General features: G+C 40.3%; 1 long non-coding RNA gene across 1 annotated transcript; it reads right to left on the bottom strand.

Annotated features, from left to right (window-relative positions):
- Nucleotides 1–8,596: 8,596 nt before the first annotated feature.
- LOC137829825 (uncharacterized) lies at nucleotides 8,597–11,481 on the bottom strand. The gene is made up of 2 exons (XR_011084090.2): nucleotides 11,315–11,481; nucleotides 8,597–10,316 (listed from the first exon to the last, which is right to left on the bottom strand). It is a non-coding gene; the product is annotated as an uncharacterized LOC137829825 (long non-coding RNA).
- Between the last annotated feature and the right edge of the window lie 11,130 nt (nucleotides 11,482–22,611).

The following is a 22,611-nucleotide window of genomic DNA, read 5'->3' as shown; positions in this document are numbered from 1 at the left end:
AATTTCTTCTGATCGCCAGAGGATCCCGGTGATGTAAGCCCCCTTTTGCCTTCTGAACTTGGCTATTGTTCCCTCATCTGGGGGGTAGAGGCGCCTTTCGGATCCTTCTCTACCTTCCTGAGTTCCAGAACAATAAGTCGGACAGCTAGGCGTTTTCTTCGAACCTACCTTAGCCATCCTGCAAACTTCTTCCACCCTATACACCGTACCTGAACTCGTTCGAGACGAGAAGGATTTTATCTTGCCTGAACTCGCTCGACGGTGAGAAGGTCTTTACCTCGTGCCTCTACATTGCCCCAGGGGCTACATCTTCTCTCCCCTGGAGGCACTGAGGACTTTTTACTGGTGCCTCTACATTGCCCCAGGGGCTACATCTTCTCTCCCCTGGAGGCACTGAGGACTTTTTACTGGTGCCTCTACATTGCCCTAGGGGCTACATCTTCTCTCCCACGGAGGCACTGAGGACTTTTTTTACTGGTGCCTCTACATTGCCCCAGGGGCTACATCTTCTCTCCCCCGGAGGCACTGGGGACTTTTCACTTTTCGCCTGCACTCGCTCGACGGCGAGGAGGTCTTTTAATCTCTTTCTCGCCTCAGGACGCGCGAGGGCGTTGAGGTCTTTTAAACGTTGCTGGTGCCTCCGATCGCCGAAAGACGATGAGGACTTTTAACTTTAACTGATGTCGCCAATCGCCGAAAAGCGATGGGGACTTTTAACTTTAACTGATGCCGCCGATCGCCGAAAAGCGATGGGGACTTAAAAACTTTTTAGAAAGCATGCAGCATAACTTCAAACTTGCCTTAAATCACATACGAGTGACAAGGTCTTTTTTCTAAAACTTTCGTAACAATAAGCGTGCAATCTAAAACACTTTAAACTTCGAAAACTCTTCTTTATTGGGTGGCCTCATTAAAAACCCTCCTTAGGGAAAAAAGAGTGCCCCCTTCAAACTTGTTTTAACAGAAAGCTTGCAAAACTCTTCGTGTTTGTTTTTACTTACAAAGCTTCAACTGTAATATAACTTGAGGTGCGTGGCGTTCCAAGTGCGAGGAATCGCCCCTCCTTCCAATGTTTCTAAGCGGTAAGTGCGGTTCCCGAGCGCCTCGATTATTCTGAACGGTCCCGTCCACTTAGGCGACAACTTGTTCTCCATCTCGTACTGGTGGGCCTTCCTCATCACCAGGTCGCCTTCTTTAAACTGCCTTGGCATCACCTTCGAGTTATACCTTCGTTCAATCCTTCTTTTTACTGTCTCGGCTTTTACTCTCGCCTCCTCCCTGACTTTATCCAGCAAATCCAGATTCAACCTTCTTTCCTCATTCGAGCCTTCCGATACAAAGTTCTGGAATCTCGGCGAGCTCTCCTGGATCTCTACTGGAATCATTGCGTCGCACCCATAGACCAAGCTAAACGGGGTCTCATGGGTTCCTGACTGCTCGATGGTGTGGTACACCCAAACTATGCGGGGTACCTCCTCAGCCCACGATCCCTTGGCCTTCTCTAGCCTTCTCTTCAAGCCTCTTAGCAATACCCGATTGGCGGACTCTACTTGGCCATTTTTCTGGGGATGCTCGACGGATGCAAACACTTGTTGAATTCCCACCTCTTCGCACAGCTTCTTCAACAGGTGACTTGCAAATTGAGTCCCGTTGTCCGACACCAGGCGCTTAGGCACACCAAACCGGCACACGATGTTCTTCCACACAAAGCTCTCGATCTTGTGCACGGTGATCTGGGCCACTGGTTCTGCTTCGATCCACTTGGTGAAATATTCAATCGCCACCACCAAGTACTTCATCTGCCTGATCGCCAATGGGAAAGGTCCCATAATGTCGACCCCCCACGTATGAAACGACCAAGGGCTGTAAATCGACTTCAACTCTTCGGGAGGCGCTTTGTGCCAATCGGCGTGCTGTTGACATTGCTTGCAGCACTGTGCATACTTCTTGCAATCCTCCCTCATTGTTGGCCAGTAGTAACCTGCACGGAGGGTTCTCGCGGCCAGAGCTCGACCCCCGACGTGACTTCCGCATATCCCTTCATGGAGCTCGGCCATAATTCTTGCACATTTCTCTCCGTGCACACATTCCAGGAGTGGGTGTGTGAACCCAAACCTATACAACTCGCCATCAATCATCGTGAACTTGCTGGAGTTCTTCTTTATCTTCCTGGCCTCCGTCGGATCCAATGGGAGAAGGCCATCTGCCAGGCATCGCTTGTACTGTGTTATCCAGGTGTCTGGCTCATGGGTAGAGCAGACTTGCGCCACGTTCACCTTCTCCCCCCGACATGCTCTTATTCTCGGCGATCTGAAGGTCTCCTGAGTTAAAGACCTGTGACTCCTCGCCGTGTTCTCCGTCGACTTGCTTATTTGAAGAACCAGGTGGTCTGCCACAAATGCTCTAGGCGTCTTCAGAGTTTCTTGGATCACCGTTCTCTGTCTACCCCCCTTGCCCGAACTGGCGAGCTTAGCTAGCAAGTCAGCTCGGGCATTCTGCTCTCTGGGCACATGCACCACTTCAAAGGAAACAAAGGAACTCTTCAACTCCCGCACATACTCCAGGTAAGCCGCCATTTGTGGATCCTTGGCCTGGAACTCGCCTGTTACTTGTCCTGTGACCAACAACGAGTCACTCTTAGCCATCAGCACCCTAGCTCCCATCTCCTTGGCCAGCAAGATTCCAGCGATCAGCGCCTCATATTCTGCTTGATTGTTGCTGGCTTTGAAAGCAAACCTCAGGGACTGCTCAATCAGCACACCGTTGGGCCCTTCCAGGATGACTCCAGCACCGCTACCCTGCTGGTTCGACGATCCGTCCACCGAGAGCACCCAACGGAAATCATCCCCCTCAACCCGCGCTGCTTCTGACGAGAGCCCGACCACAAAATCAGCGAAAATCTGCTCCTTGATCGGTCCTCGGGGCTCGTACTTGATATCGAACTCCGACAGCTCCACCGCCCACTTCACCATCCTACCAGCTACATCAGGCTTCTTCAAGACTTTCTGGATGGGCAAGTCGGTCATCACCAGTATGGTAAAACTGTGAAAATAATGGTGCAACCTCCTCGCCGAAAATACAACAGCCAGTGCAGCTTTCTCCAAGGCCTGATATCTCACCTCCGGGCCCTGCAGCACCTTGCTGACGAAGTAAATAGGCTTCTGAGCCTGATCTTGGTCTTGGGCGAGCACCGCACTCACCGCCCTCTCAGTCACAGCAAAGTACAACCTGAGAGGGGTTCCCACCAACGGTTTGCACAAAACCGGCGGGCTCGCCAGGTACTCTTTAAGCTTGACGAAGGCCTCTTCACACTCCTTCGTCCAAGCAAACTTGTTGTTCCGCCTTAAACACTGAAAGTACGGATGACCCTTCTCTCCGCTAACTGATACGAAACGAGACAGGGCGGCCATCCGACCTGTAAGTTGCTGCACCTCCTTCACGGTAGTCGGGCTCCTCATCGCCAAGATGGCAGCACACTTATCAGGATTGGCTTCTATTCCTCTTTCAGTTAAGAGGAATCCCAAGAACTTTCCCGCCTCCACGCCAAAAATGCACTTCTCGGGGTTCAGCTTTAACCTGAACTTGGCGATTGTGGTGAACAACTCCTCCAAGTCCGCAACGTGCTTGCTCTTCTCTGGCGAGGTCACGACCATATCATCCACGTACGCTTGCACATTCCTCCCCAGCATTGGTGCAAGTACCCTATCCATCAACCTTTGGTACGTGGCCCCTGCGTTCTTCAGCCCAAAGGGCATCACCTTGTAGCAGTAGCACGATCTCTCGGTCATGAAGGCGGTCTTCTCTTCATCCATGGGATGCATCTTTATCTGGTTGTACCCCGAGAAGGCGTCCAGGAAGCTCAGCAACTTGCACCCTGCAGCACTGTCGACCAGGGTGTCTATGCTTGGCAAAGGATACGAATCCTTTGGGCAGGCCTTGTTCAGGTCAGTGAAATCGACGCACATGCGCCACTTCCCATTGCTTTTCTTCACCAGTACGACATTGGCCAACCACTCAGGGTACTGGACTTCCCTGATGTGGCCTGCGACGAGGAGTTTCTGTGTTTCATCCCTGATCGCCTGTCTTCTCTCCTCGTTGAACTTCCTTCTTCTTTGTCGCACCGGCCTGACCTAGTTGTCCATTGCTAGATGGTGGCACAAGAAATCGGGGTTGATTCCCGGCATGTCTGAAGCAGACCATGCAAAAGCATCCAGATGCCGCTCTATCACCTTGGCGATCTGGTCTTGGAGCTCAGCCTCCAAGGATCTTCCCAGCTTGAAGACCTTTCCCCCGATCTCCCTTTCGAGCCACTCCTCGACGGGTTTGGGTCTAGCTTCCCTGGCGATTACCGCCCTGGTGATTCCCAGTTCCCTCGCTTCCTCTGGGTGGTTCCTCGCCTCTTCTTCCCGATCGGCGTTCTCTCCCTCAACCTCAGCATCCAGCATGGTGACGTCACCTCCGGCGGCCACCTCCATCGCCGCATCAACAACTCGCCATTCTGCTGGCTTGGGCTTCACACCGGGAGGCGGCGTCGTTGTGATGTAACTTACTGACCTCTTGTTTTTCAGGCTATTCTCATAGCATTTCTTCGCCTCCTTCTGGTCAGATTTGATGGTGATCACCACCCCTTCCATCGATGGCAACTTCACCTTCATGTGCCTGGTGGAAGGCACAGCTCCTATTCTGTTGAGTGTTGGTCTTCCCAACAGAATGTTATAAGCTGAGGGAGCATTCACGACGAGGTACTTGATTTTCTCCGTCCTTGAGCCCACCTCATCCGTGAATGTAGTTCTTAACTCTATGTACCCCCTGACGTCCACCTGATCGCCAGCAAAGCCATACAAGCACCCTCCATAGGGCCTCAGCTGGTCAAGGGGCAACTGCAGCTGTGTGAAAGTCGGCCAGAACATCACATCTGCCGAGCTTCCTTGGTCCACCAGAACCCTGTGGACCTTCCTTCCCGCCGTAACAAGCGAGATGACTATTGGATCGTTGTCATGAGGCCCAACGTCCCTGAGATCTTCCCTTGTGAACGTGATGCCCACGTCTAGCGAGTGGTCCTCGAACATGTCCACCGTCATCACAGACCTCGCATACTTCTTCCTCTATGACGCAGTGCACCCACCACCCGAGAAACCTCCTGCGATGGTGTGGATCTCTCCATGAGTGGGCATCTCGTGCTGTTGGGCCTCACCACCTGCCGGCTGGGAGCTCGACGCTCCCCCCGCCCTCCTGTCCAGCAAGTAATCATTTAGGAACCCGCTCTTGACCAGGTCGTCGAGCTGGTATCCCAATGCCAAACATGAATCCACAGTGTGACCAAAACCCTTGTGGAATTCGCACCAGGCGTCGGGCTTTGGTCCTAACACCTTGTCGCCCACTTTCTCAGGCGCCTTGAGCCTGGCTGCTATATTGGGAATGGCGATCAGGTCTGCCAACCCCATGACAAACTTATGTTTTGGCGGGCGATTGTACTCCCTGGGACGCCCTGGGCCCCTGCCCTTATTTTTCCTTGGGTCATAAGGATGGCGGGTCCTTTGATCCCTCTTAGCCGCCGCTGTCTCCAGCACCCTCTGCGGCTGGATCCGGGTCTGGGCACGTGGCCTAGCGGGGGCCACGCTCCCCCTCTTCTCGGCGACCTCACTCTCATCGGCGATGTGGGCCACCGCAAGTCTCCTAACCTCAGCAAACGTGGCGGGGTGAGCCCTGATCAACGCCTCGCAGAAAGGTCCTGGCAGCACGCCTTTCTTGAAGGCGTAGACCAACATCTCTTCGTGCTTGGCCGGCGAGCGGACCATCTGCGCCCCAAAACGATTCAAGTAGTCCCTGAGGGACTCTCCCTGGTACTACCTTATGTCGAACAGATCATAAGACACCCTAGGCGGCGCCTTGTTCACTATGTACTGCTCGACGAAAAGCTTTGAAAACTGCTGGAAATTGGTTATGTGACCTGTAGGCAGGCTCACAAACCATTCCAGCGCTGTTCCCTGGAGCGTGCTCACAAACATCTTGCAATACACAACATCCAAGCCTCCTGACAGCATCATCTGCGTGTGGAACGTGGTGAGATGTGCCTCAGGATCCTCCACGCCGGTAAAAGTAGCCTTCACGGGTACCACACTCGCAGGGATAGGCGTGTCCGTGATCGCCTGAGCGAATGGCATGGGGAAAACGCGAGGTGGCGACGATGATACGACTTCTTCAGCGACTGGGCGCCCTCTCTGCTCCTGAAGAGCTTGGCGCAACTCCTCAGTCACTCTGCTGAGCTCTTCATTCCTGGCCTGAGAGGCGACTAGGTCCTCATGCATCTTTGCCTGCTCTATGCGCGAGGCCTCCACATTCGCCTGCAGTGCACGCATGATCTCCACCATCTGTGCCATAGTCATGGCGCCTTCAGCAGCAACTGGCGCAACTGGACTTGAACGGTTGCTTCTCATCTTTCTCATGAAAACTTAATAGACCACAACGAGCGACGAACAAAACCTCCTTCAGCAACGATCGATCCAGCAATCAACCGGTCAGAACTTCAAGAACACAATCTCAACAGCAAAGACCTTCGCAGAAACTTGTAATCTCGACACGAACCTACCACTCCTCCACCAAAACCTCTGATTCACCGGTCGAAAATCCAAACGAACGGTGAAGCTTCGATCTCACCGATTGAAACTCGCGTGAACGGCGAAAAACTTCACCTCACCGAATAAGAACGAAAGAAACTTCAAACGAACGGTGGAAACGCGAATCTACCGAACAAAACTTCAACGAACAGCGGAAAATGGTTGCACTAGCACACAACCACACAGAAACTGCAGAAACTCCAAGAACTCACGCTGCGGATGGGAACAAGTTTTACACGGCCCCACGGTGGGCGCCTGATGATCCTGCCTGCTGACCAAGACGTAAGAGCCTTGCCTCGTCAGATCTGGATCGACTTTGCGCCGTGTTAGCTTCCGTCCTTCGCTTTGATTCACCTCAAGAACCTGCAAAAAGACAGAACGGCGCCGCTGCGGCCGATCACGCTCCGACGCCCAAGTCAGCGACTGAACCACCAAATACTAAGAGAAAACTTAAGAACTCTCTGGAACCGTGCAAAATTCTCTCTCAGCGTACTCAAGTTCTCACAAGCGTAAAAGAAGTATTCTAAAACGCGCGTACCTCAGAAGTTCGTTAGAATCTCTTATATACCTGCGCACTTCCTCTCTCCTGACAGTTACACATCTGGAAACGTGGCTCGCATCCAGCTGTACACGTGTCACCATCTGGAGCATCCTTGACTTGGGCGTCACTTCTTACTCTTCAGGCTTATTCGACTAAGTTATCCATGCAAGGGGTAACTCGGTGTATAGTTGCCTTGGAGCGCGATCTCTTCTGCGTGGCGAGTACGGGTGTCTTCATACACACCTTCCCTGTGGTCTCGCCGGCCACCATCATGATCTACTTTACTTGCCTCATCGTGCATGCTCGGGTAAGCTGTTCCTCGACCTCAACCTCTGGCTAGCTAGGGAATGACTATCTGACGACTTCATCCTCTGCTTCTAAAGCCTGGAACAAGCTTCCCTGATCCTTCGGCGATGTCCTTCTTTCGGCGATCTCTAATCACCTGGTCGCCTAGGTTCGCATCCGGCGACTTCATCTCAAACCCGGTGACCGTCGGTTTAGGTATGCTAAAGATCGGAGCACGCCAACTTAATAACTGGCGACTACACGAGCCCCCCGACCTCCTTCCCTTCTGCCAGCCAGGTGTCCCGTTCAACACGCCTATATAATAGCTTGCTGCCACGTCATCACTTCCGATCACCTGGGCGGTACAGCTATTATTTCAGTTAAACACACACCATATTAATTCAGTTGCCAAACACGAAGACTCGGTCGGTTAAGGGAGTTAGCTTAACAATTAGCAGCCATTACCGATCGCACGACTACTCGGATAAGGCAGTTAACTTAACAACTAAACAACCCTTACTAATCGCACGACTACTAGTATAAGGCAGTTCGTTTAACAATTAGAAACCATTGTCGACCGCCATGTCGAGAGACCTTTCCTTGAAAATGGCTATAGACTAAGGGAAACTGCTTAACAATTAGTGGCCCTTAACGATTACATGCGTAAAAGCATAAAATATACTAAAAAATTTGCCCCCGAAATGAATATTGACTAAGGTAGTTACTTAACAATTATTAACAATAGCCGAACGACTACGCAACATAACTCAAATGCAGACTTCTCATCATGCTCTGCCGAAACATTTTTGTTCAAAACCAACTCTTAACTAAACATTTGTTACTTTCCAATGCTCTCAACTACTTCAAAAATAATTTTTAGTTTAAATATTTTTAAAAGATGTTTTTTTAAGATTAAGTTATTAATTTTGATAGTGAAATTGATAGCACAACGGTTCAATATAAAGCTAAAAGTGTTGAATGGTTCTAATTCAAGTTTTTGCTTTTTTTTGTATTATTATTTTTTATTGTGCAATTATTTTTGTTTATGAAACTTTTTTCTCTCATTTTTTTTATATTGAGGCAATATGAATATTTATCTTTGTCGAATCATGATCCAAAACAAATAGATACTTTACAGATCGAATAAAAAATATATCAAATGAACAAACAAAATTTTATCTTACTATATAATTTATTAAGATACTTTACACTCATTGTTGTAAATTGCTTCCTTCAATTAAGGCAACAGTTAGCAACCACCCATCTCCTTGTGCTTTTATTCCATGGTCACCGCCTAATATTGCAGTATCAAGAAAAGTCAATATAACCACACACACATAGGCATTAAGTGAAGCAAATAGGCAGTAAACAGTTAAAAGACATGAGTGACAAACTCATCGTCACTTGAGTAAAGAGCCACACTAAGTCAGTGAAAAACAAAATTGATGAAATGTGGAGTATCTTACCGAAAAAAAATATTCTTTCTTTTTTATCAGTATCTTACCCAACATGTGTTCACCTTGAAGAACGAAGACAACACATAAAAAAAATTCACCAATTGTTGTATTGGTTTTGTGGGTAAAGTTAGACTGATAAAATGGTGTAAATTGCATTATGTCTATTTTGAGACTATGGAATATGGATCATACTTCTTGAAAGATTATCCACCTAAAGACCATCTGGAAAATACTCTGCTCACTAACTCCGAACATGAATATATGAAACATTGTTGTTTACCTTGAACTTAAATTTCGGCTTCTTTTTACCTTTTTTTGACAAGTGAGATACGTTTCAGCATATATTTTTCACAAAATAATGCATCCATGGAGTCAAATGGTAGTAGTGATGATCTATTATCACATCCAACAACAAAAAAATCACCTTCAAGATCATCCCCAGGCCATTCAAACTCGTATTCTCGTTCTAGCAGTGAAGAAATTATATACGTTAAGATGAAAACTCTAGTAAAAATAAAAACAATTAACAGTTATAATTGCTCAAATTTTTAATAAGACTTCTGATTTGTATTCAACCCACAGAAGCATCTACTTGGACCAACCTGAAATTTTAAAGTTAATGACATGAAGAATGATGAAGATGATGAGTCTTTAATGTGACATTTAAATAAACTACGAAAATAATACAGTATGTTAAGATCAAGGCACGCAATGAAATTATCTAATGCTAATGCACCAGAAGACTTAAATCTTAGAAGTTTGAAACACACATTTGATGGCCAGAACTTTGATATTCTAGACTGTGTCAGCACTACTATTGTTATGTATGGGAGGTACAAATAGTAATCACATTGGACTAGAGTTGCGTACAGGAGAGAACAATGTTATTGTATCATGGCCAATGATTTTTTTACAGAACACCATGATGAAAGGAATGATAGAAATTGGGGTCGACAAGGTGTTATTACATGCAACAGAACCTTAATCTAATTGGAAGCTTACAGTGCAATATTTTGCTAATTTCATTGTATTCACATAGTTTTCAAGTATTAGTGCCGAATGTGTCTAATTATATTGACTTTTCTTGATTCTCCAATATTAAGTACTAACCATGGTATAAAAGCACAAGGAGATGTATGTAGGTCTAGTTTACCTTAGACATGTTTTATATGATTTCTTTTTCATTAATAACATTGTCTATCTTTGCAGAAATATTTGAGTTTGATTCTAAGGATGATCCTCTTGCTTTGTCACATTAAAGGTGGCAATGTTGCAAAGGAATATTTAAGTAAAATGGAGAAAGAAGTGGAAAGGAATATGTCAAACACTTTGTCTTTGATGTATTTGCCGTCTCCTAAAACAAATTCAGCATTTCAGAAACTCTTTGGCTGAGAAAATTCTCATCAACAATTTCACCTGTCATTTGAAAAGAAAAACAAATATATTTCCTTAACAACCAAAGAAAAAAAATGTGTCACTATACCACAACCATAGAAATCCTCATACTCACAGTGAATTGAAAAAATAGATACACGACAAATTCAAATGCCACAACCAAAAATGAAATTCATCATCCAAATCGTAAATGCTAAAATCCAAACATCCCAAATGGTGGGAAAATCTAAATACCCATGTCAAAAATATTAGAAAAATCGATGAAATTTTTCCACAACAAAATCCCACATTCAAATTAAATATTTTTTTTATCACGTCAATGTTGTAAAGTGTCTAATAACCAAAAAGACTAAAATGTAAACCAAAATCCAAATCGTAAAATATCAAGATATATTAAAACTAACGATAAAATGTTAATATATCACAACATTTTACAATTTGAATGTCAGATTCTGCTTTAAGTTGTAGCACCAGAGTTTAAAGATTTTGAGATTTTTTCAAATTACAAATTTAGATAAATAATTTGAAACAACACACAATATCCAATATAAAAAATATTAACAAAAATCGATAAATTTTTTCCAAAAACACACATTCTAATTGAATACTTTTTTTTTTCATCCACTTTAATTTGTAAAGTGACGCAACCTAATATTTGATTGTTAATATATCACGATGCAAAAAAAATACCCGTGCAGTGTTATGTGATGTTGAAATTCGTGGTTTATGTTTCTTTCAACAAGAATTATTGGCAAATCTCTTGGGAAGGGTAAAGGTGTGGATGCAAGGCATGGTGCCAAAATACAAGATGAACATGGCAAACTTTAATTCCTTTTTCAGATTTGTGTCTTTCGAAGTTGCACAGGTAGAAAAGCAGAATCATATAACATCTCACAAATAACTTATCTCCTCTATATCCACAACTTGCATGAAAATCTCTCTTATTCTCTGTTCAGTCTCTCTTCTTTCTTTGTCCTGAATTTAAAAAGAAAACAGCAGAAAGAAAGTAAATCATCCACCTCAACTCTGACGAACCCCACCTCTACCGGCTCCGACTCAACAAGACGTTCAAGCGTTGTTGTCGTCAACTGTGTCAGGCTGTCGCTCCGATCGTTTCCATGGTCCCGAATCACAGGAACTGCTCTCCTTGCTTTACTCAATCTCGTCGTCAATGACGTATAGAGCGGTTTCCTCACATATAATATAAATAGTTAAATATAGTTTAAAAAAATTATTCGAATTTTCAAATTTTAAAATTTCAACAAATTTTCATTTCAAATTTTAAATTCCAAGTTTAGAGCGTAGAGATGAAAGTGAAATAATTTATGCTCCTTCCAACTACCATTCCATACCGAACTGTGATTTTGATAGAAAACAAAAATCCAAAACTCTATTTACAAAATCACTAAACTCACTACTATTTATACATCATCAGATTTCAAAAATTATTTAATATGAGAACATTATGTGATATGAGAAAAAAATATATAAAAACTAAGTTAGTTATTTTTTTGGTACATATTTAAATTTATAGTAGGAGGTTACCTTTATCTGCCAAATTATTAATATTTTATCACTAATTAGTAAAACAAAAACTACTTTAATGTTCAAATTAATTTTGAAACATTAGTTGAGTATTAATTTGAAATATTTTGTATTCTCACAGTTTACGATTTTCTTTTTCTTGCATTTGTTTCATTTCTATTTCTTGTGGATATGTCTCAAGTTAATAGACTAAAAGTGTGATAGAAAATAGGTTAAAGGAAGAATTTTTTTCATATGAATGGCTAAATTAAAATAAATACATGTTCATTTCACCTGTAAAAAATAATAATAAAATTTGTAAACATAGTTTATAATATTAAGAATAAATAAAACGTATTTAATATTAATGTAGTGAATCATATACAAAATTATAATATCACATTGAACCTAAAACTGTAACACAATATATGTTTATGAATTTTTTTATTATATGTTGATTTGAAATTGAATTTTGTGTAATTAAATTTAAATTTTAAAAGGTATGAAATATGATACCCACCGTAACTTTTGTACTATATTTGTACTTCTGGTGTGACAGCACTGTATAAATATTTTTTTTATATTGAAAAAACAAAAATATTTATTTTAGAAATTTACTCGTAATAATAATTATGTTTATCTTTTATATTTTTATTTTAGCATTTTAAATTTAGATTATATTTTTATTATTATTATAAGAATGTTATATTTCTGATAATATAAATATTAGTATAATTGTTATGTTTTGATTTCTATGCCATACAATATATTTTTTATTCATTATTAATATTTTCATTTTCATTACATTTATTTAATATAACATAGTTACGGAGGACAAATATTTGAAGATTTTAATCTTAATATAAATAAAAGGTTTATATGATAGATATTAATCATCATTTTTATCATATATAGCATATATTAAATATTTGTTGGAACATTATTTGCACCGTAATTATTTTCCTATTTTAGATAATTTAAAATTCAAAATTATTTAATGTTATTTTAAACTTAGTTTTAAAGTTTTCAAGAATTCATTTACTTGTTGTGGACACTGATAAGGTATTGAAACGGACATGAAAATATGAATAATTTTTAAAATTAGGACACAGAGACACAAATATTATATAATTATGAATTATATAAATTGACAATAAAGATTTATGCGTACAAGTATGTTTCAAATTTTTTTTTAAGAAAAATATATTTTTCATTGCTAATTCAAAAGGCTTTGTTCTTATTTTTATAATCATAATAAAAATTTATATAATAGATTTGGGTTTTTAGAAAATTAATGTATTTCTTCTTTTTAAAATTGTATTAGAATTGTGTTAGAATTGTCATAAATCCAACAAATATTTTTTTAATTGGACCATTCACCGATACAAGTCCTACGAGTATCATACGAGGGTCGGTGTCAGATACGTGTGTCCAACACGGACACAACATTTAAGACGGGTGTCTGAGCCACATAGGTCGTGGGTCATGTTTGGTTACGAATGAGAGAAATTCAGAACAAATATGTTGAAAAATAAATAAGAAATAAATTAAATATTAAATTATTATTTATAGAGATAAAATAGAGATAAAATGTTTTGAAGGTTATGTATTTTAATTTATTTAATATAAAATAAGAAAAGAGAGAAATGAATATAAATAAATGAGATTAATTGTTTTTTAGAATTATATTTTTATTTTCTTTTTTCATGAAATTTGTAATATTTTTTTTTCTACACCTTTACTTTATAAAATAAGGATCAAAATGTTCAGCTATATGTTAGTGTGAATCAACTTGAATTGAACACTATATAAGAAAATGATAAAAAATGGTAAGAAGAATAAATATTTCTTATTCTCTTATGTGTATTGTTATTACTCATATATAGGAAATATATAGGGAGTTTCTCTCTCCAAATTACAATCTAATTAGGTAGGGATACTAATAATGAGATTCTATAATTATTAAATTAATTGCATATAATTGGGTACAATATCGTACAATACTGCATACAATAATTGCATATAATTTGATAATTATTATTTCCTTAATACTCCCCCTCAAGTTGGTAGGTGAAGATCATGAACCCCCAACTTGTGTCGTAGCGTCAAAAACCGTTTCTTGCCCAATGCCTTTGTAAAAATATCTGCGAGTTGATACTGTGTCGGTACATATGAAGGACTGATTATCCCAGCTTGTAATTTTTCTCGCACAATGTGACAGTGTATCTCAATGTGTTTTGTGCGTTCATGAAATACTAGGTTTGCTGCTATATGTAATGTCGCTTGATTGTCACAGAAAAGTTGAGCTGACAAGTTACATGGCACCTTTAAATCCTGCAACAGATATCGCAACCAAACTATCTCCCAACAAGTATTGGCCATCGCGCAGTATTCTGCTTCTGCTGATGATCTTGATACGTTTGTCTGTTTTTTTGACTTCCATGAGATAATAGAAGAACCAAGAAAAATGCAATACCCAGATACTGATCTCCGAGTTGTCTGACAACCTCCTCAGTCTGAGTCGCAATAAGCTGTCAATGTCAGATTATTTTCGGATGGCAATAGTAATCCTTGTCCTGGTGACCCTTTGATGTACTTTAGGACTCGAATTGCGGCATCCCAATGAGATTTCCGTGGATCCTGTATATATTGACTTAGGGTCCGAACCGAAAATGCTATGTCAGGCCGAGTAACCGTGAGGTATATTAGTCGTCCCACGAGTCGCCTGTATTTGTCTGGATCCTTTAATAACTCTCCATCATCTGGTGTGAGTTTTAGGTATTGTTCCATTGGAAATTTGTCTGGACGAGCACCTGTGAGTCCTGTATCCTGCAAAATATCAAGTGCATATTTTCTTTGGGACATGTAAATACCATTTTTGGAACGGGAAAATTCAATCCCTAGAAAATATTTTAGGTCTCCAAGATCTTTAATGCGAAATTGTTGTAATAGACAATCTTTAACACGCTGAATTTCTGTCAAATCATTTCCTGTCAAAAGAATATCATCCACATAAATCAGAAGGGTAGTAAATGATTAGTTATTCTGTCTTGTGAATAGAGAGTAATCTATCTTGGACTGTTGAAATCCTACAAATTTAATCACATGAGAAAATGTTGAAAACCATGTTCGAGATGCTTGTTTGAGACCATAAAGGGATTTGTTGAGTCGACATACAATGTTCTCCCCTGTCGATGATGCCCGGGTGGCAAGTCCATGTAAATAATTTCATGCAATGTGCCATGTAAGAAGGCATTTTGCACATCTAGCTGGTGAGTAAACCAATTTCTGGCTGCTGCAATGGTGAGGAGACACCTCAAAGTTGTTAATTTTGTTGTTGGTGAAAAAGTTTCAGAATAGTCGACACCTTCAATCTGAGTGTACCCCTTTGCGACAAGGCGCGCCTTATATCTTTTGACGCTACCATCTGAGTTGTACTTTATTTTATAGACCCATTTGCATCTGATGGGTTTCTGCCCAGCGGGTAACGGTGTCAAGGTCCACGTTTGATTTAGCTGCAAGGCGGAAAGCTCTTCGTCCATTGCTTTTAGCCAATTTGGATCAAGGATAACTTGAGCATAAATGTGAGGTTCTCTGGTGGTTGTGATGTTAGCAAGATATGCACTATGTGTAGAAGAAAATCATGAATTAGAAAGAAAATGATGCATATGATACCTGGTTCCATTCGGCCGGTCTTGGGTAGTGGTCGAATGATTGGCTTGGGATCCCGTTACGTAGTCTTGAAGCCAGGAAGGTGGGGTTGATGTGCGACTGGATCGTCAAACAGGAAGGTCGGTTGGAGAAGGTTTGGTAATGGGTGCTAGACTTCTTGGCATGGGAGAAGAAGGTTGGTTTGATGGAGGTTCAGGTGTATTGTGACGAGTAGGAGAAGAAGGTTGGTTTGATGGAGGTTCAGGTGCATTGTGATGAGTAAGAGAAGAAGCTTGATGGAGTGAATGTTGGACAGGAGTGGGTAAGTCAAAGTCAATAGTAGGCAAAATACCTTGTAATGGAGGTGAGGATTGTATCTGTGACTGTTGGTAAAATGGGAAAACACTTTCATGGAAGATGACATCTCGACTTGTAAAAAAAGTGTTTGCATCTATATCAAATAATTTGTATACTGTGAGGATAACCAACGAAGATGCATTGTCGGGCGCGCGGATCAAATTTTTGCTTAGGTGAAACAACAGTTGCGTAACAGAGGCAACCAAAAGTTTTTAGGTGAGAAAGTGAAGGTGGTTGATTATATAGTAGCTCAAAAGGTGATTTATTTTTTAGTAAAGGTGATGACAAACGATTAATGATATATGTGGTGGTTAAAACACATTCTCCCCAAAATTCTAATGGTAAATTGGACTGAAATAGGAGGGCTCGTGTTGTGTTTAAAACATGTCTATGTTTGCGTTCTACTACTCCATTTTGTTGAGGAGTGTAGACGCAAGTGCGTTGACATTCAATACCTTTTTTGAGAAAAAAAATCATACATTGAAATAAATTCCAGTCCGTTGTCAACGCGGATGGTTTTAATAGATGCCTGAAATTGATTTTGTGCAAATGTAATGAATGACTCTAAGAGATGTTGGGTTTCAGATTTGTGATTCATAAGAAATAACCAAATACATCTAGTATAGTCATCGACTATAGTGAGAAAAAAACGTTTTCCAGAATGAGTTGGGGTTTTATGAGGACCCCAAATGTCACAATGCAATAGATTAAATGGAGAATGAGATTTTATTGTGCTTAAAGGAAAGGGTAGCCTTGTCTGTTTAGATTTGGGACAAATACTACAATTATTATGAATGAGAATGAGATTTTTACTGATAGGGATAGGTAGCAAGGAAGATACAAGTTGTAGACACGCCCGAGAAGGATGTCTGAGGCGTTTGTGCCATAAATCAGAATCGGTCGATATTTGAGATGCGTGGGCTTGGTTTGGAAAAGGGTGTTGGGTTTAATAGTGCCAAAGTTCAAGAAGGGGGGTGAATTGACCTTTTAAAACTTTCTCGCAGAAACAGTGTTTAACACAGTTTTACAGAAAATAAATCGATTTATGTGAAAATGAACAGATTTATTTCAGCACTGTTTTTGTTTGAAAAGCTTTTAATTCAGCAAGGTTAATCACAAGATTATGCAGATAGAATTTCCAGATGCACACACACAGATATCATATTGAAAAACAGTGTAACACAAAAACCAGCAAACCTTAATTCCAATTCGTGTGTTTTAGGTTCAGTTAAGGGCTTGACAATTAGTGAGACAATCTATTACACACAACCTGTTTTATTAGCCTTTAACAGATTATCAGTGTTCTTATTGAAACCAGACAGTTTTCCAGAAATTAAGAACAATGAATCACAGAACAGCAAGCTTCAACTTTAAGCAATTGTTTAAGGTCCAATTAATAGCTTTAACAATTTCTTGAGCAACCTATCACAGCCAATCTGTTCCAGTGGCTTTTAGCAGATTTTATATGTTCTTATCAGATTCAAACACCTTTTTCAGAAATTAAGAACAGTATGCACAGTGCCCAGAAAGAACAGATTTATTTTCAATTGAACAGATTTATTTCTTTGCTGTTTTATCAATTATGCAGAAACGAAATTGCAGAGAGTGAGAGAGAATGAACACAAGCAGTTATACTGGTTCAATCAACTGAGCTACATCCAGTCTTCACCAAAACCAGGTGGAAATCACTAAAACACAGTACAACCAAGTACAATTCCCACTGTTCTTGAAACCTACAAGAACTTAGGTACTCTTGCTGAAAAAACCTATTTCAGCTCACACACACACACTCTCCAAGAAAACCTATCAAGAAGAGTGTTCAACCAAACTATTACAAGAAATGAGAAGTGAAACGACTACACCTGATTGAGGATACAAAGATCTGCCTTAAACCAGTAGGCAAGATTGCTATCAAGAACAGTAGCAGCACCTCACACCAAGCTTTTGGAACCAAACCAAGAACAAGCACTTTGTGATTTTTGAAATCTTTGAAGAACAAATGCTAATCCTTTGTAAACACTTAATTCTCTGCTGTCAAAACTTGTTTTTGCAAATGTATGAACGATTGTTTAAACTCAGAAAACAAGTTTTCATTTTATAGAAAACCAACTTATAACAGAATTTTGAAAAACAGTTAAAGCTGTTATAAAATGAACAGATTGAAAATAAAATGAACAGATTTATTTTCAAAAAGCAGTTAGAGAATTTGTTAAGTGAGGAGACTTAGTCAACCATTCTGGTGCTGAGATAAAACTGAAAATCGTTTAAGCTTGACATGGCACCAGAGACAAAAAGAATCTATTCATTTACAGATGAACAGATTTATTTTTCAAAACGAAAACAAAGAAAGTTTAACTATTTAAAACTCAGTCGTTTTGAAAGATAGAAGACTTAGTCAAAATACATGATGCACAAAATCTAATTTTTACAAGACTTAGCCAAGGCATCAGTGTAAAAATGAATCTGTTTATTTAGAAAAGAACAAATTTATTTTTATGCAGTAAACGTGTTTTTTGTAAAACATGTGAAAAACAGTTTAAGAAAACTTATGCTTGTTCTTATCACATGGCCAGTGGTTATGAGGTGAGATACTCAGCAAAAAGCCCACTCTTAGACAACCTCTAAGCACTACCTAAGACATACTTAAAGCAAAGCAAAATACAAATGAAATGTACATAGAAGTCTTCATCAAACACAATCTTAAAGGGGCAGCAACCATCTTCAACAATCTCCCCCTGTTTGATGGAGACAAATCCCCATAGCTAACCTCATAGCTTTGTTGCTTTAAGCACCTGCATTGCACCAGATTTTAAACCAGAAAAAAAACAGCAGTATTTGCATAGCATAAGACATGGTTTTAAGGTGCAGAACATAGCATAAGACATGGTTTTAAGGTGTACAATTAACTCCCTGTTTCAGCTAGCTTCACCTAACATGGTGAGCTATTTTTCAGCTATTTTTCTCCCCCTTTGGATTCATCAAACAGCATATAAGCATAGGAAAAAAAAACAAATATGAAACAGAAACCATAACCATAATAGTTCAGAAAATAATCCATATTCTTCAGCATTACAGACATTTGAAAGATGATAAAAACAACATTAAAAACAGAAGACTACTGATCCTTGTAGTAAAGCTCTGCAAGTTGTGCCTGAATCCCTTCAATCTGATCATCAAGGTGTTGAAACCTTGCATGAGTAGTCTCAAAGTATGCCCTTTGTTCTGCAGACATGACATCAAGACGATACAGCACTTGCCTTTCAAACATAGACATTGGTTCTCCTCGGTATTCTGGACCTTGATAGGCAACTATGGCATTTGCAGCAACTTCCTCATGTTCAGATTGGGTAGCAGGTGAGTCATCATCCATAGGAACAGCTTCATCCTCATCCTCATGTTCTGCTTGAGGGTCCTTCTCCTTGAGAACCACCCACTTGTCTTCAATTTTGTGAAAACCCATTTTGGTGAGAGTTGAAGTATCAATCTCACTTACAGCTTTGATAGGGTCATTTCTCTCATTTGTAACATCAACACCAAAGTAATCAATTAATTTGGAAACAAGAATAGCATAGGGAAAACGGTAATCGGCCAACCTCTTTGACTTGAGCATGTGTTCATTGACAATGAACACCCAGTTTACCTTGATCTGGTTCATGATGCAATATAGGAGAATGGGATCCTCTTCATGTAAGACAGCATGGTTTGTCCCTCTTGGAATCAGTTGCCATGCTATGATGTATGCAACTAGACGTGGAGTGAGGTTCAAATGCCCTGCATGGAACCTGTTTATACTCTCTGTAGGATTCCTCATGCAACTCTTATAATATTGCAGCTTGTTGAATTCTTGGATTCCACTGGTGTTTCCCATTCCTACTTTCAATCCAGCATATTTTATTCCAGCCACAGAATTCCACACCTCACTTGTGATCTTCATCTTGGTCCCTTTCACATAAGAGACAACATTCTTTCCATCCAATGTGAGGTTAGTGTAAAACACCTTAACCAAGTCAGGATAAACATTACCCGTTAATTCCAACATCTTTTTCAGTTTCTGGTGCTTTAACACAACCCTTGTTTCTACCAATTTTTCAGATTTCAGCCAGTTGAAATCCAGCACTTTGGGTATGTTGATCTGCTTCCTGCTTGTCTCATGAATGTAGGCATTGATGCCTTCTTCATTTCCAGCGAACCATCCTTCTAACACACCTTGAAAGGTGGTTTGCTTCCCCTTATTTTTCTGTTTCTTGGAAGAAGAAGCCATGGTTGAACCTGAATTCTTTTCTTGGTTTCAAATGGTGAGAACAGAAAGAGAATGGCCAATGTGGGTAGCAAGTATTCACACAGATTTATAGCAGAATAAATGGATTGATATGGCAGTTATGAGTGGATATGCATGAAGATTTTATGCTCTGAATTTGTGCAGAGAATCTTTGAAAATATGCACCAAATATTTAGGGTCACGATGCATACACTCAAACTCTTATTGAGCACCCAAACCATCAAATCGGTTACATAACCATGACCAAAACCGTCAAAGGTACAGAGGTTAATGCCCACTAAGTCAGTCAAGCAGTCAAAGATCAGAAATTCTCTTTCCTAGTCATCAATGCATATCAGTGCAGAAAATAAACACATTCAATTACGAATAAACAGATTTAATTTTTTACTGCTAGGCACAATTGACATTTATAATACCCAATTCATTAAGCAGAAAATTAAACCTATCTTTGGCTAATGGTTTTGTGAACAAATCAGCAAGTTGTAAATCAGTACCAATGAACTTAATATCACATGTTCCATTAGATATGTGTTCCCTTAGAAAATGATGCCTAATTTCAATGTGTTTGGTTCTTGAATGCATGACAGGATTTTTGGTTAAGTTGATTGCACTTGTATTATCACACAGCAGAGGTATATGGTTAAGTAAGATACCAAAATCATTCAATTGTTGTCTTAGCCATATAGTTTGAGCACAGCAACTCCCTGCTGCAATGTATTATGCTTCAGCAGTGGAAAGAGCTACACAAGCCTGCTTTTTGCATTGCCATGAGATCAAGCTTGATCCAAGCAAATGACAGGTTCCACTTATGCTCTTCCTATCAATTTTGCAACCTGCAAAATCTGAATCAGAATATCCAGTTAAGCTTAATGAAATATTACATGGATACCACAAGCCAACTTCTTTAGTTCCTTGTAAATACTTCACAATCCTTTTGACAGCATTGTAGTGTGATTCTTTAGGAGCAGATTGAAATCTTGCACACATGCACACTGCAAACATTATATCTGGCCTGCTGGCAGTGAGATACAGTAGTGATCCTATGAGTCCTCTGTATTTGGTTTCATCAACAGAAATTCCAGCTTCATCATGATCCAAATGACAGCTTGTTGAGAAGGGTGTGCTGATTGGTTTACACTTGTCCATTTCAAATTTCTTCAGCAAATCCTTGCAATACTTAGCTTGACTTAAGAAAATTCCATCCTTGAGTTGTTTGACCTGCAAGCCTAGAAAATAGTTCAACTCACCAATCATTGACATTTCAAACTCACTCTTCATGACTTTCACGAAAGCTTCACACAATTCTCCATTGTTTGATCCAAAAATGATGTCATCCACATATACTTGGACTATAATTGAGTCATCTCCTTTCTTCTTAATGAACAAGGTCTTATCTGATGTGCCTCTGTCATAGCCTTGTGAGGTGAGAAAATCACTTAGCCTCTCATACCATTGCCTAGGAGCTTGCTTGAGTCCATAGAGAGCCTTTTGGAGTTTGAACACATATTCTGGATGTTGATGGTCTTCAAAACCTGGTGGTTGTGAGACAAATACCTCTTCATTTGTATAGCCATTTAGAAAGGCACTTTTCACATCCATTTGAAATAGCTTGAACCCTTTGATGCAGGAGAAGGCAAGCAGCAGTCTAACAGCTTCTAACCGAGCCACTGGTGCATATGTCTCATCATAGTCTATTCCTTCTTCTTGATTGTACCCTTTAGCTACAAGCCTAGCCTTGTTTCTGGTGATCACTCCATGCTCATCCATCTTGTTTCTAAATACCCATTTTGTTCCACTTACATTCATCTCAGGTATTCTAGGAACAAGAGTCCAGACCTCATTAAGAGCAAATTGATTCAGTTCCTCTTGCATAGCTAAAATCCAGTTGCTGTCCTTGAGAGCTTCATTCAAATTCTTGGGTTCAACTTGAGACACAAAGGCCATTGCTTCACAGAAATTGTTCAAGGATTTTCTAGTTGACACTCCTTTCTCAATGTTCCCAATGACATTATCAAGAGTTAAATCTCTTGGGGTTTTCCACTCTTTTGGCAAACCTGCAGCTGCAGTAGATTCTTGTATAGCATGTGTACCAGCAGTATCAAAATGAATCGATTCATTTTGATTTAAAACAGATTTAAATTCATTACTGTCAGGGTCATCAGCAGCAGTTTTAGATATGCTATGATCAGTTTCATAAAAAACAACATGCATTGATTCTTCTACTATAAGCAACCTTTTATTGAAGACTCTATATGCATGACCATTCAAAGCATAACCAATGTGCACACCTTCATCAGATTTAGCATCAAACTTACCAAGATTTTCTTTGCCATTATTCAATACAAAGCATTTACACCCAAATACTCTAAGGTGGCTCACACTAGGTTTTCTGCCCTTATACAATTCATATGGGGTTTTCTTAAGAATTGATTTTATGCAGCAACCATTTTCATTTTGCAGAATTTTTGCTAATCTCTTAAAGGCAGTGTAAGCATCATGTTTATG

This window comes from Phaseolus vulgaris, chromosome 7, assembly GCF_051622355.1.
Source record: "Phaseolus vulgaris cultivar YP4 chromosome 7, ASM5162235v1, whole genome shotgun sequence".
Lineage (NCBI taxonomy): Eukaryota > Viridiplantae > Streptophyta > Magnoliopsida > Fabales > Fabaceae > Phaseolus > Phaseolus vulgaris.
Note: the sequence above shows the minus strand (reverse complement) of the source record. Positions and strands in the feature narration are given on the sequence as shown.